Below are 12517 nucleotides of genomic sequence, written 5' to 3'. Positions count from 1 at the left end.
ATGTGGTTTATATTGGGGTTTGGGCACCATTTTGGTGCAGAACGTATTTCTACTTTAGCAAAGAGGCTGATGAGGTAAGGGATCATTATATACCAGGCTTTTCTTTTGAAGAGTTCCATTTTCTCCCGACCCCCAAACTGGAAGAAAAGAAAAGCCATGAAACCTATTTTCCATTACGTCTCTTCTTTAAAGCGCTGCCCAGTGCCGAAGTGACAGAGCCCCCCCCAAAAATTGGGCCCAAGCCGTCACCTGTCAATCACACATCAATGCAAAATAAGTCGATTTGAACTGTCAGCACTGTCAGATCCCTGAAAACACAATAACAGCGACAAAAGTTAGATCTGTGTTGCGATGGCCGATGAGCGATGTTTCCCTCTGTACCTCTCTTCTCCCCTTAATTACAATAAGTAATAGGATTGTCAACCACCAAGGAGTGACAGCTTAAAAGAAACGCTTTCCAGTTGAAATGTGCCTTTGAGGGCCGATTTTCCAGGGCTTTTTCCCCCCCTCCGTCACTTTAAAGCTCGATCCAGTTCAGCAGCCCTTTCAGTGTAACTGGGATACAAATCCATCTATCAGAGACCCAGAATGAGCGTCACAAATCTGCATTACATCTGTGGCTCTTTTTTAAAGGGCTCTCTTTTGGCTTCTCCTGGAGCGGAGGCCCTTTTATTGCGGTCCACTTTGGTTTGCCAAGTGTCTCTGTTACTGGGATTCGTCATAGGGGAGTCAGAGAATCGCAGGCGAGACAATGCTAGCGGACAGCATTTCATCCCAGCCCAACGTCTTTAACTTATCTCTGGAACACCATTGTCATGCCGACTGCCTGCCAAAGAGCTAAAGAGCCTACCCCGGGCCAGCCCGTAAAAAATAAGACCTAGTCGCTATTCGCTGAGGTGATTTCTCAGTTAGCCAGTCGTGTTAGCAGACTATTTTCTTTGGTCCTTCCCCTTTTTTCTTGCCTCCAGCAGAAGGTTCAACAGATACCAGTAGTGGTTCTGTTTTAGCCATGGTGTCTTAGCGCGGTGGCAGCTAGGCAGGCAGGCAGGCAGCGGATGCAAGCGATAACAGTCCTCAGCCAAGGGCTACTACTGTGCCTTGGCTCCTTTTGTGGGCGATTTCAAGGCCCACTCACGCCATCCGCCCTCCTGGAGGCTCCACAAAAGGGACACATTTGCAACCTTTCAGAGCGATTTCCTTCCTCTTTGTTAAGAAGGAGAAAATCACATTCAGATGCCGCCTTAAGAAAACCCGCAGATCATTTTGAACAGCTCAGGAATAGATTGGATCCAAGCAGAGACAGATGTGGGGAGAGAGTAGTAGGGCACACTACTGATGCCCCATGGCCTACACCGGTGCATCTATGTTCAAAGACCACCACACAATTAGCGTTAGTGTGTTTGTAAATGCTAAGTGCTTTTTCAAAGTGTGATGCTACACTAGGTCCTGATCGAAGAGACATCTAAAATCCCTTTCAAGTATCAAACATGTTTGCCATCAAACATGTCACTTTTGAACTTTGATGTACTAAATACACACTGGTCATGTTATCCAATGAACGTACACATCCTATTCTCTTCCCAACAGCAGAAATATGACAAATATATATAAGAATAAAAAATCTATTATCTGGCCATGTAAATTCATAATTCAGCCTCCATATTTATCACAGAGAGAGAGAGAGAGAGAGAGAGAGAGAGCAAGAGAGAGAGACAGAGAGAGAGCACAATCACCAGATGGTACCTCAAAGTATTGGTAAAGTAGTATGGGTTTTGTATGGGTTTTGTATGGGTTCATCTGTGCTGACTTCAAAATGAGGGGTGTTGTACAAAACAAAGTAATCAGCGATTGGATCATCTCTAACCAATCAGAGTATCAATGCCAATGACAAATTTTGAAACCGTCTCTTTAACCACGTGTTTTCTGTCTCTCTGTGTGACCAATCAGAAGGGTTAGAATGTGTTCACGTGAAAAACAAATGGCGAAGTACTCAGATCCAGACTCATTGTGGTGAAGAAGCTAACGTGGGTGTGGCGTAGAGTTTGGGCAGAGCAAGGAATTTGGATAGCCAGGCAAGTCATTATTGTCAACGTTCCACAGATGCCACACTGATGTCCAGAAGTAGAATGGGGGCAAATGACTGTTTCGCCTAGTGATGTAGTCAAGGCGCTAAACCTGGAATCCCAAGTCCCCTGTGCTCCAGTCCGAGTCCCAGTCTGCAGTGACGTGTATTCATGGATGCCAAGGGAAGTCAGGCCTCCACAATACATGTACCAAGAAAAAAACATTCAAATGAATTGATCTTTCATCTCTCTGTGTTTCATAAATGTTCTTCAATTCGCAAGATCCTGAATGTATCTCACAGGAGAAAGCATCTGAGCGAAACAGCGCCCCTCTGTCTCAGTATGTGTAGAGTATCCACCTCACATCATATCTGACATCATATCTAGCGAACGTAACACCGCCTCTCTGTCTCAGTATGTGTAGAGTATCCACCTCACATCATATCTGACATCATATCTAGCTTACGTTGATTGGACCACGTCCTTTTTGGTATCTTTTAGTTGTCACCGTATTAGAAGGTGATTTGACTTGATGATGTTGAAATGTTGACGTAGAAAAGGTGCCTGGAATAGTGGAGGCAGCCCCTTATGTTAACTCTCTGTGCTTCTAAATCAATAGTTGTTTAGTAAAAAACCAAAAACATTAACTTGCTTGATTATGCTTTAGGTCATATAACTGTTTGTTACAAGAAATATGATTTGTGGACTTCACCAGACAGAGGTTTCTCTCCGGTTTTGTGACTAAACAAAGGTGTGGTTGAATTTACTCTGCCACTGTAACGGCGTTCTTCGTTTGTTGAAAGAGAATCGGACCGAAATGCAGCGTGGTGGTTACTCATGTCTTTAATGAAGAAAAACGGAACGATACATGAAATAACTAATAAATACAAAAACAACAAACGGAACGTGAAACCTATTACAGCCTATCTGGTGAACACTACACAGAGACAGGAACAATCACCCGCGAAATACAAAGTGAACCCCAGGCTACCTAAATACGGTTCCCCATCAGAGACAACAAGAATCACCTGACTCTGATTGAGAACCGCCTCAGGCAGCCAAGCCTATACTAGACACACCCCTAATCAACCACAATCCCAATGCCTACAAAAACCCCAATACGACAATACAATAAACCCATGTCACACCCTGGCCTGAACAAATAATTAAAGAAAACACAAAATACTAAGACCAAGGCGTGACAACCACTATGTCTTCTTACGGTCTCGGCCTTAGGCCTATATATCACAGTGGCAAGGCATATGAACTAACAGGTTCTAGAGCAAACAACGCAATTATCACAACACACACAGTAGGTTGTAATATTTTTTCTGGACTGGCTTCCCAGACCCACCCACCTCTAATACAAGTCCGAGTCAATCATGGTCGAGTCATGAGTCCCTGTGGCTGAAATCTGAGTGTCCATGCTCGAGTCCCAGTCCAACAGTCTGAGTCACTGGGTCCCCATTAACTCAAAATAAAGATATTTATCCAGTCAGATATAGTGTAGTGGTTAGAGGGAGGCCACGTTCAGTTGCTAAATGTTCTGCAACGTTGCAGATAAAAACTTCTGTTAATAGAGCCAACGTTATTCCTTATTCAACATGTCAGAGAGGCATGTCTGTTCTACGTAGCCTACTTCTGTCTGAACGTTCCAAAACCTTTACGTCCTGCTAAATGTGCCCCCAGGTTGTTAGCTACAGCTAGCTAACATGACTGAACAAGGTAATAGCATAAACAATTATGGGTCATATCTTTTGATGCAGTGGAGAAAGTGTGAGTGTTGAGCAATGTTACATGAACCTTTCTATACTCAAGGGAGAGAAAAACATGTCTAGACTGTGGAGCGGGTAGAGCGTGTCGAAAGCATCAAGTTCCCGTCCACATCACTGAGGAATTAACATGGTTGACACACACCCACACAGTTGTGAATAGGACACGACAGCACCTCTTCCCCCCCTGGAGACTGAAAAGATTTGGCCCTCAGATACTCAAACAGTTATCCTGACTGGCTGCATCGTCTGGCAACTGAAAGGAGCTACAGAGGGTATTTTAGTTATTTCTATTCATTATTTTACCAGGTAAGTTGACTGAGAACACATTCTCATTTTCAGCAACGACCTGGGGAATAGTTACAGGGGAGAGGAGGGGGATGAATGAGCCAATTGTAAACTGGGAATTATTAGCTGACCATGATGGTTTGGGGCCATGATGGGTTAACACCCCTACTCTTACAATAAGTTCCATGGGATCTTTAATGATGTCAGAGAGTCAGGACACCCGTTTAACGTCCCAAACGAAGTGTCCCCAATCACTGCCCTGTAGCAGCATCTGGTCTCCCATCCAGGAACTGACCAGGACCAACCCTGCTTAGCTTCAGAAGCAAGCCAGCAGTGGTATGCTGCCGGCGATTGTATTGGTTACAGCCAGTACATCACTGGGGCTGAGCTCCCTGCCAGGTGGTGTCAGAGGAAGATCAAAGACTCCAGCCACCCAAGCCATGGACTATTCTCTCTCCTACCATATGGAAAGCGGTACCAGTACACCAAGTCTGGAACCAACAGAACCCTGAACAGCTTCTAACCCCAAGCCATAAAACTGATGGGGCGGCAGGGTAGCCTAGTGGTTAGAGCGCTGGACTAGAAACCGAAAGGGTTCAATTTCAAATCCCCAAATGACAAATCTGTCGTTCTGCTGCTGAACAGGCAGTTAACCCACTGTTCCTAGGCTGTCATTGAAAATAAGAATTTCTTCTTAACTAACTTGCCTAGTTAAATAAAGAATAATAATAATTAATCAAATGTCTACCCGGACTACCTGCGATTACTTAAATAAATAAAAAATAACTATCTTGTACTGACTCAATGCACACACACTGGACTCTACCCACACACTCACCCATATTTACACTGACACCCCAACACACACACACACACATAACAAGCACACACATGCATACTGAGAGCACACACACACTTTAACACTCCCTTCATACACTGCTACTCCTGTTCCACAAACCCTGCTGCTTCAGCTCAGTCAGTATATTATCTATTATCTATCCTGCTGCCTAGTTACTTTACCGCTACCTATATGTTCATAGCTACCTTAATTACTCCATACCTCTACACATTGACACTGTATTGGTACTCCCTGTATGTAGCCATGTTATTACCTGGTACTTCCTGTATGTAGCCATGTTATCACCTGGTACTCCCTGTATATAGCCATATTATTACCTGGTACTCCCTGTATGTAGCCATGTTATCACCTGGTACTCCCTGTATGTAGCCATGTTATTACCTGGTACTCCCTGTATGTAGCCATGTTATCACCTGGTACTCCCTGTATATAGCCATATTATTACCTGGTACTCCCTGTATGTAGCCATGTTATCACCTGGTACTCCCTGTATGTAGCCATGTTATTACCTGGTACTCCCTGTATGTAGCCATGTTATCACCTGGTACTCCCTGTATGTAGCCATGTTATCACCTGGTACTCCCTGTATGTAGCCATGTTATTACCTGGTACTCACTGTATGTAGCCATGTTATCACCTGGTACTCCCTGTATATAGCCATGTTATTACCTGGTACTCCCTGTATATAGCCATGTTATTATCTGGTACTCCCTGTATATAGCCATGTTATCACCTGGTACTCCCTGTATATAACCATGTTATTACCTGGTACTCCCTGTATATAGCCATGTTATCACCTGGTACTCCCTGTATATAACCATGTTATTACCTGGTACTCCCTGTATATAGCCATGTTATCACCTGGTACGCTCTGTATATAACCATGTTATTACCTGGTACTCCCTGTATATAGCCATGTTATCACCTGGTACTCCCTGTATATAGCCATGTTATCACCTGGTACTCCCTGTATGTAGCCATGTTATCACCTGGTACGCCCTGTATATAAACATGTTATCACCTGGTACTCCCTGTATGTAGCCATGTTATCACCTGGTACTCCCTGTATGTAGCCATGTTATTTTTACTCATTATTGTTATTTGTTATTCACTGTGTATTTATTCCTCATGTCACTATTTCTATTTTTAATCTTTATCTTTAAGTCTGTTGGGAAAAGACCTGTAAGTAAGCATGTCACTGTTAGTCTACACATGTTGTTTTGGAAGCATCTGACAAATAAGATTTGATTTTGATTTGACTGTTGTTTTACTATTGAACTTAATGCTGTAAAAGTTGTTTTATTTAGTCAAGCAGCTTGTGTTTCGTAACCAGGCAACGGGTATCTTAAATCAAATCATCAAATCAAATATAGCCCTTCGTACATCAGCTGATATCTCAAAGTGCTGTATAGAAACCCAGCCTAAAACCCCAAACAGCAAGCAATGCAGGTGTAGAAGCACGGTGGCTAGGAAAAACTCCCTAGAAAGGCCAAAACCTAGGAAGGAACCTAGAGAGGAAGCAGGCTATGTGGGGTGGCCAGTCCTCTTCTGGCTATGCCGGGTGGAGATTATAACAGAACATGGCCAAGATGTTCAAATGTTCATAAATGACCAGCATGGTCGAATAATAATAAGGCAGAACAGTTGAAACTGAAGAAGCAGCACGGCCAGGTGGACTGGGGACAGCAAGGAGTCATCATGTCAGGTAGTCCTGGGGCATGGTCCTAGCGCTCAGGTCCTCTGAGAGAGAGAAAGAAAGAAAGAGAGAAGGAGAGAATTAGAGAAGGCACACAGGACACAGAATAGGACAGGAGAAGTATCTAACTAGAAGGCTGGTGGTGAGATGTTAGCTTTGGGATGTAGGTGTGCTCCAGCACCCCCTGAAAAATTGGAATTCAAAAAAGTATTTATAAAATATAAAACCTTATTATAATTTTTTTAACAAAAGTCGTGCACTGGGCCTTTGCTAGTCCTGTATTAGCAGACCGATACAGCCGTCTGCAGGCAAACATTCCCCCCTGAGAAGGGGAAACTGTTCTGCTTTAATCTAATGGGGTGCAGTCCAACACTCTTCACCTAGTCCGGTTCCACAGGAGAGATGAGGACCCTAGTATTCTCCATAAGCACTTTTGAATGGTCCGTGATCCTAGCCTCTGTACCAATGGTCTATTCTAGTCTCCTGTACTCTACTCAACAGTTAATGTACGGTTAAAAAATGATCAGTAACGGTAAACGGCCTCTTTCACAGATACTCTCCCTGTCGGGAACATTCTACATCTCTCCAAATCCACTATGTACTGTCTGTCACTGAGGAGGGAAATGTAATAAAATTGGATTTGATTTGATTTGTAACATAGCCATCACAACCCTAAACCCTAAACACGTTTCTCATTGCTTTCTTGAAAAAACTCTTATTCAAGTGCCAAGCGCAAGTCAGGGACGTTGATATCATAATTCAGAGTAGTAAATGAAGACAGAATTTCCTGAGAAATTACAAGATGTACTGAGGATAATAATCCTGATGTGCCAAACTTCAGACCAGTGAATCAACTATGGATGAAACATCTTTTTGACAAAATTGCTAGTGTGTTCCCTTATCTTCTATCTTCCAATGACAACATTTAAAATAGATTCCGTTCTACCTAATCAAGATGAATAAAGAGAGAGAAAGAGAAACGCTGAAAGAAGAGACAGGCTGACTGAGACAGAAGGAGAGAGAGAGAGAGGGAGAAGTATACAAGCATCAGGCCCCTTCAGTTGTGCCCCCGACCCACGCCTGCCATTGCCCTACCCTCGCTTCCCAGTCAGCCATGTCATCCAGCCAGCGGACCGAGTCAAGCCTGGGCTTTGATGGGACACCTGCGATGAAACAGTATCTTTACTGCCCGCACCGCAACCTGAGAGGAGGGTGGGCATCCTAAAGGGCACCCTATTTCCTATTTAGTGCACTACTTTTGACCAGAGTCCCATCACAGCCCATTGGGCTCTGCTGAAAAGTAATGCACTAAATAGGTAATAGGGTGCTATTTGAGACGCAACGAGAGAGAGAGAGAGAGAGGGGGGGGGGGTGAGGGGAGATGAGGGGAGACGGGTGCTGGGCAGAGACCCATGGTGGTGCTGGGAAGGGGTACGCCGGAACGCATGTGGGTGTTTTTGACAGCCAGACATGCGGCTTGAGGATTATTATAGGTAGTGGTAGTCAACACAGTATAGCAAACAGGATATTTTAATAGTTACTTCACTATAAACTTTCCTGGTTGTAATGGTGATATGAGGTTGCATTCAACTGAGAGAGGGAGCGAAGGAAGGGGAGAGAGAGAGGGGGGGGGGAGAGAGGGAAGGAGAGAGAGGGGGAGGGAGGGAGAGAGGGAGAGAGAGAGAAAGATAGAAAGCGAGAAAGAGAGAGAGAGAGAGAGAAAGAGAGAGAGAGGGAGAGAAGGAGAGAAGGAAGGAGAGAGAGGGGGAGGGAGGGAGAGAGGGAGAGAGAGAAAGAGAGAAAGAGGGAAAGAGAGAGAGAGAAAGAGAGAAAGAGAGAGAGGGAGAGAGAGAGAGAGAGAGAGAGAGAGAGAGAGAGAGAGAGAGAGAGAGAGAGAGAGAGAGAGAGAGAGAGAGAGAGAGAGAGAGAGAGAGAGAGAGAGAGAGAGAGAGAGAGAGAGAGAGAGAGAGAGAGAGAGAGAGAGAGAGAGAAAGAGAGAGAGAGAGAAAGAGAGAACGAGAGAAAGAGAGAGAGAGAGAGAGAGAGAGAGAGAGAGAGAGAGAGAGAGAGAGAGAGAGAGAGAGAGAGAAAAAAGGATTGAGAGAGGGGGGAGGGAAGGAGGGAGAATAGAGAAATTTTACTTCTACTCTTATGCAGTGGTGAAAAGGTATCCAATTGTCATACTTGAGTAAAAGTATAGATACATTAATAGAAATGTATTCAAGTAAAAGTGGAAGTCACCCAGTAAAATACATCTAAAAGCGTTTGGTTCTAAACATACTTTATTGTAAAAAGTAAAAGTATAAATCATTTCAAAATCGTTATATTAAGCAAAGCAGAGGTCAACATTTTCTTGTTTTTGAAATGTATTGAACGCCAGGGGCACATTCCAAAACTCAGACATCATTTACAAAAGATGCAGTTGTGTTTAGTGACTCCGCCAGATCAGAGGCAGTAGAGATGACCAGGGATGTTCTCTTTAGAAGTGCGTGAATTGGACCATTTTCCTGTCCTGCTAAGCATTCAAAATGTAATGAGTACTTTTAGGTGTCATGGAATATGTATGGAGTAAAAAGTACATCATTTTCTTCAGGAATTTAGTGAAGTAAAAGTAAAAGTAGCCCGAAATATAAATAGTAAAGTACAGATACCCCAAAAAGCTACTTAAGTAGTACTTTGAAGTATTTTTACTTACGTACTTTACACCATTGCTCTTATGGGTAAAATAAAGCTCTTTAGACATAACAGTCCTACCTGGTCGACAGATATTTAGGAGACCTCATGAGCTGTCCTAAGCAGTTAATCGTTACCAGCAAAGGTCTTGATCATAAAAAAGTCCATAAATCCATAAATCCATAAATAATCTAGACGTACGCACACGCAACAGTATCAACAGTAGCACTTTTGACAATGATTTCACAAGGTCTATTTCACATGACATCCCTAAATACTAGGCTAATAAATCATTATAATTTAATGACCTACGTCATGTTATTTCAAATGATCTCTTTGGAGCGCAACATCAAGTTGTCAAAAAAAAGATGCCTATATATTGTGCTGCTGAAGGCATCTAGGGTGTATGTTAACTTTAATTGTGTCGGATGAAAATTATAGACCTTTCAAATGTTGTATGCAACGTTGTACGCAACATGTGTTTAAACGGAAGTGCCGACTGTGTTGATATAACGCTAATAGTCAAAATTCCACTTTTAACAACCATCAGAATTGGTTTAAAAAAGGTATGCATGCCAGTGTAGTAGGCAATCATTTTGGGTAGGCAAAGTGATCGTGTCAGGTAAAAATGAAATCAAACATTTCATCATTGCAATATTAGATGTACAGTCACAGTCACTGTATTTTACAAATTACATTTACATTTAAGTCATTTAGCAGACGCTCTTATCCAGGGCATTTCGTAATAAATGTTACGAATTTACAAAACATACAATAAATATGTTATGAATTCTAGCTAGGTGGCTAACGTTAGCTAGCTGGCCAACATTAGCTAGGCTAAGGGTTAGGGGTTAAGGTTAAGTTTAGGAGTTAGGTTAAAGAGGAAGGGTTGATAGAAGGGTTAGGGTTAGGGGAAGGGTTAGCTAACATGCTAAGTAGTTGCAAAGTTGCAAAAAAGTAGTAAGTAGCTGAAAAGTTGCAAATGATCTAAAGTGTTAAAGTTGTCCGTTATGAGATTCGAAATCGCAATCTTTGGGTTGATAGAATTTCACATTATACTACTTTTGTTTTTGCCTTAAGTAACAACCTGTCTTATGTAACCACACCAAACATAACACACTGTATCATACTAATGTAAGTATCCTGGATTTACATTTACTATGTGTCCATCTAGTCTACTCTTCTTTAAATATGTATTAACGAATCGCAACCAATTGAAAGGTGCATACACTGCCAGCTACCGTACTGGAGTCTGAGGCCTGTCATGGCCTCCCTCTTCATCTTCATATATAATTTCTCTCACCTACTGTTTGATTACACTTTGTGACACAACCCAATGAGTACTACTACGATCTTTCCTTTGCGGTAACTCATTCCACCATGACATTTCAGACTTGATTTCCCTTACGAAAAATGTATCAATCCCTAAAAAAACATCCATTCATTAAAATTCACATAATATTTTACATTTCCTGTTACTGCAGGATTATGTTGCTGCTATAGCAAACTGGCTCAAATTAAGATCCTACATATGTCCAGGCCCTGGGCTAAATTTAATGCACACTGCCATTATAAGAGTTCGTGCCAGCCAGCTTGATCAAAGTGACCGTGATAAAAACACCATTAAACAAGCGTATTATCCAATAAGTTGATTCACTTTTCTCATATTGCATCATACGTCAATTCAACTCTAATTAAGTTGAAACTCTAACGTAATCTATAATGCAAGATCCCAGTGCAGCCCCTGGTTTGAATCCAGGCTGCATCTCATCCGGCAGTGATTGGGAGTCCCATAGGGCGGCGCACAATTGGCCCAGCGTTGTCCAGGTTTGGCAGGGGTAGGCCGTCATTGTAAATAAAAATGTGTTCTTAACTGATTCGCCTAATTAAATAAAAGTATAGACTGTATTTGACATGATACATAAAATAAATAAATAATCTGAACTATTTCTTACAGTCAAACAGATTTCTTAGAAAAGGGCAGTTTAAACAAAATGGGAAAAGGTTTCCCCGCTGGATAGACACAGATTCTGCACTCCCATATGAACTCAACAAAATACAGGAAAAACACAAATGACCTTGTTCATGATTGTCGACTCAGCAAAGATGTAAACTGCCATGATGACGGTTGATACCTGGGCCCGTATCCACAAAGCATCTCAGAAAAGGTCCTACAGTAGGAATGCTGTTAAAACCTGTTTTAAAGGTCCAATGCAACTGTTTTTAATCTCAATATCAATCATTTCTGGGTAACAATTAAGTACCTTTTAAATTAAAATGGTAAAAGAAAACTCTAATTTGCTTCTTAGCAAGGAGAAATTTCTCAAGCAAGAATTTTGCTCGGACTGTCTGGGAGTGGTCTGAGTGTAAAGGGGAAAACGGAAAAACAAGATATTATTGGCAGAGGTTTGGAACTATCTTTCTTATTGGTCTATTAACTAATCCACCGCTTGGTGATGTCACCAGACAGGCCAAAACTGAATCCCACCAAAACAGGCTGAAATTTCAAACATCTCTTACACTAAAAGGGCATTATCATAATGTTCACAATTTCACAGTATTATTCCAACCTCATAGTGTGGAAATATATATAAAACACAGGAAACTCATGTTTCTGAGAGTAGGTTTTAGGAAGTAGGTTTTGGGATGATGTTAAGACATTGCCCAGACAAACTCTGGGACAGGAGTAAAATGAACTTTCGAATAAAAGTTTATCTCAGCTGGTAATCATGACAGTTTGAGGTGCCACAAAGGAAAGATAGTGATGACGCCCAATGCCATTGTTGCAAATCACTGGGAATAACCAAACGCAATGAGGCATCACCAGCTGTGAACTCTATAGCAGACTTCAGACAACCACAGTGAATATGATTGTCCATCAAATGTTGCAATGATAAAACGTTTGATGTCATTTGGGCCTTACTAGATCACTTTGCCTACTCCCAATTATTGCCTGATATGTTTGCTTTTTGTAGTGTATTGTATATTTTTTGCAATTACAGAGATCTTCTGAAAAGCAGAAGTTTGTCTAGGCATGTCTCCCTGTCAAAATAAAGGTTAAATAAATAAACTAAACATTCTGATGGTTGTTGGACAATATGTTATATCAATACACTCGTCACTCCCATTTAACAAAAAATCCCTTTAGCACAGTAGGTATCGAGTC

The sequence above is a fragment of the Oncorhynchus gorbuscha genome, linkage group LG02, assembly GCF_021184085.1.
Source record: "Oncorhynchus gorbuscha isolate QuinsamMale2020 ecotype Even-year linkage group LG02, OgorEven_v1.0, whole genome shotgun sequence".
NCBI lineage: Eukaryota > Metazoa > Chordata > Actinopteri > Salmoniformes > Salmonidae > Oncorhynchus > Oncorhynchus gorbuscha.
This window is presented reverse-complemented; position numbering follows the sequence as displayed.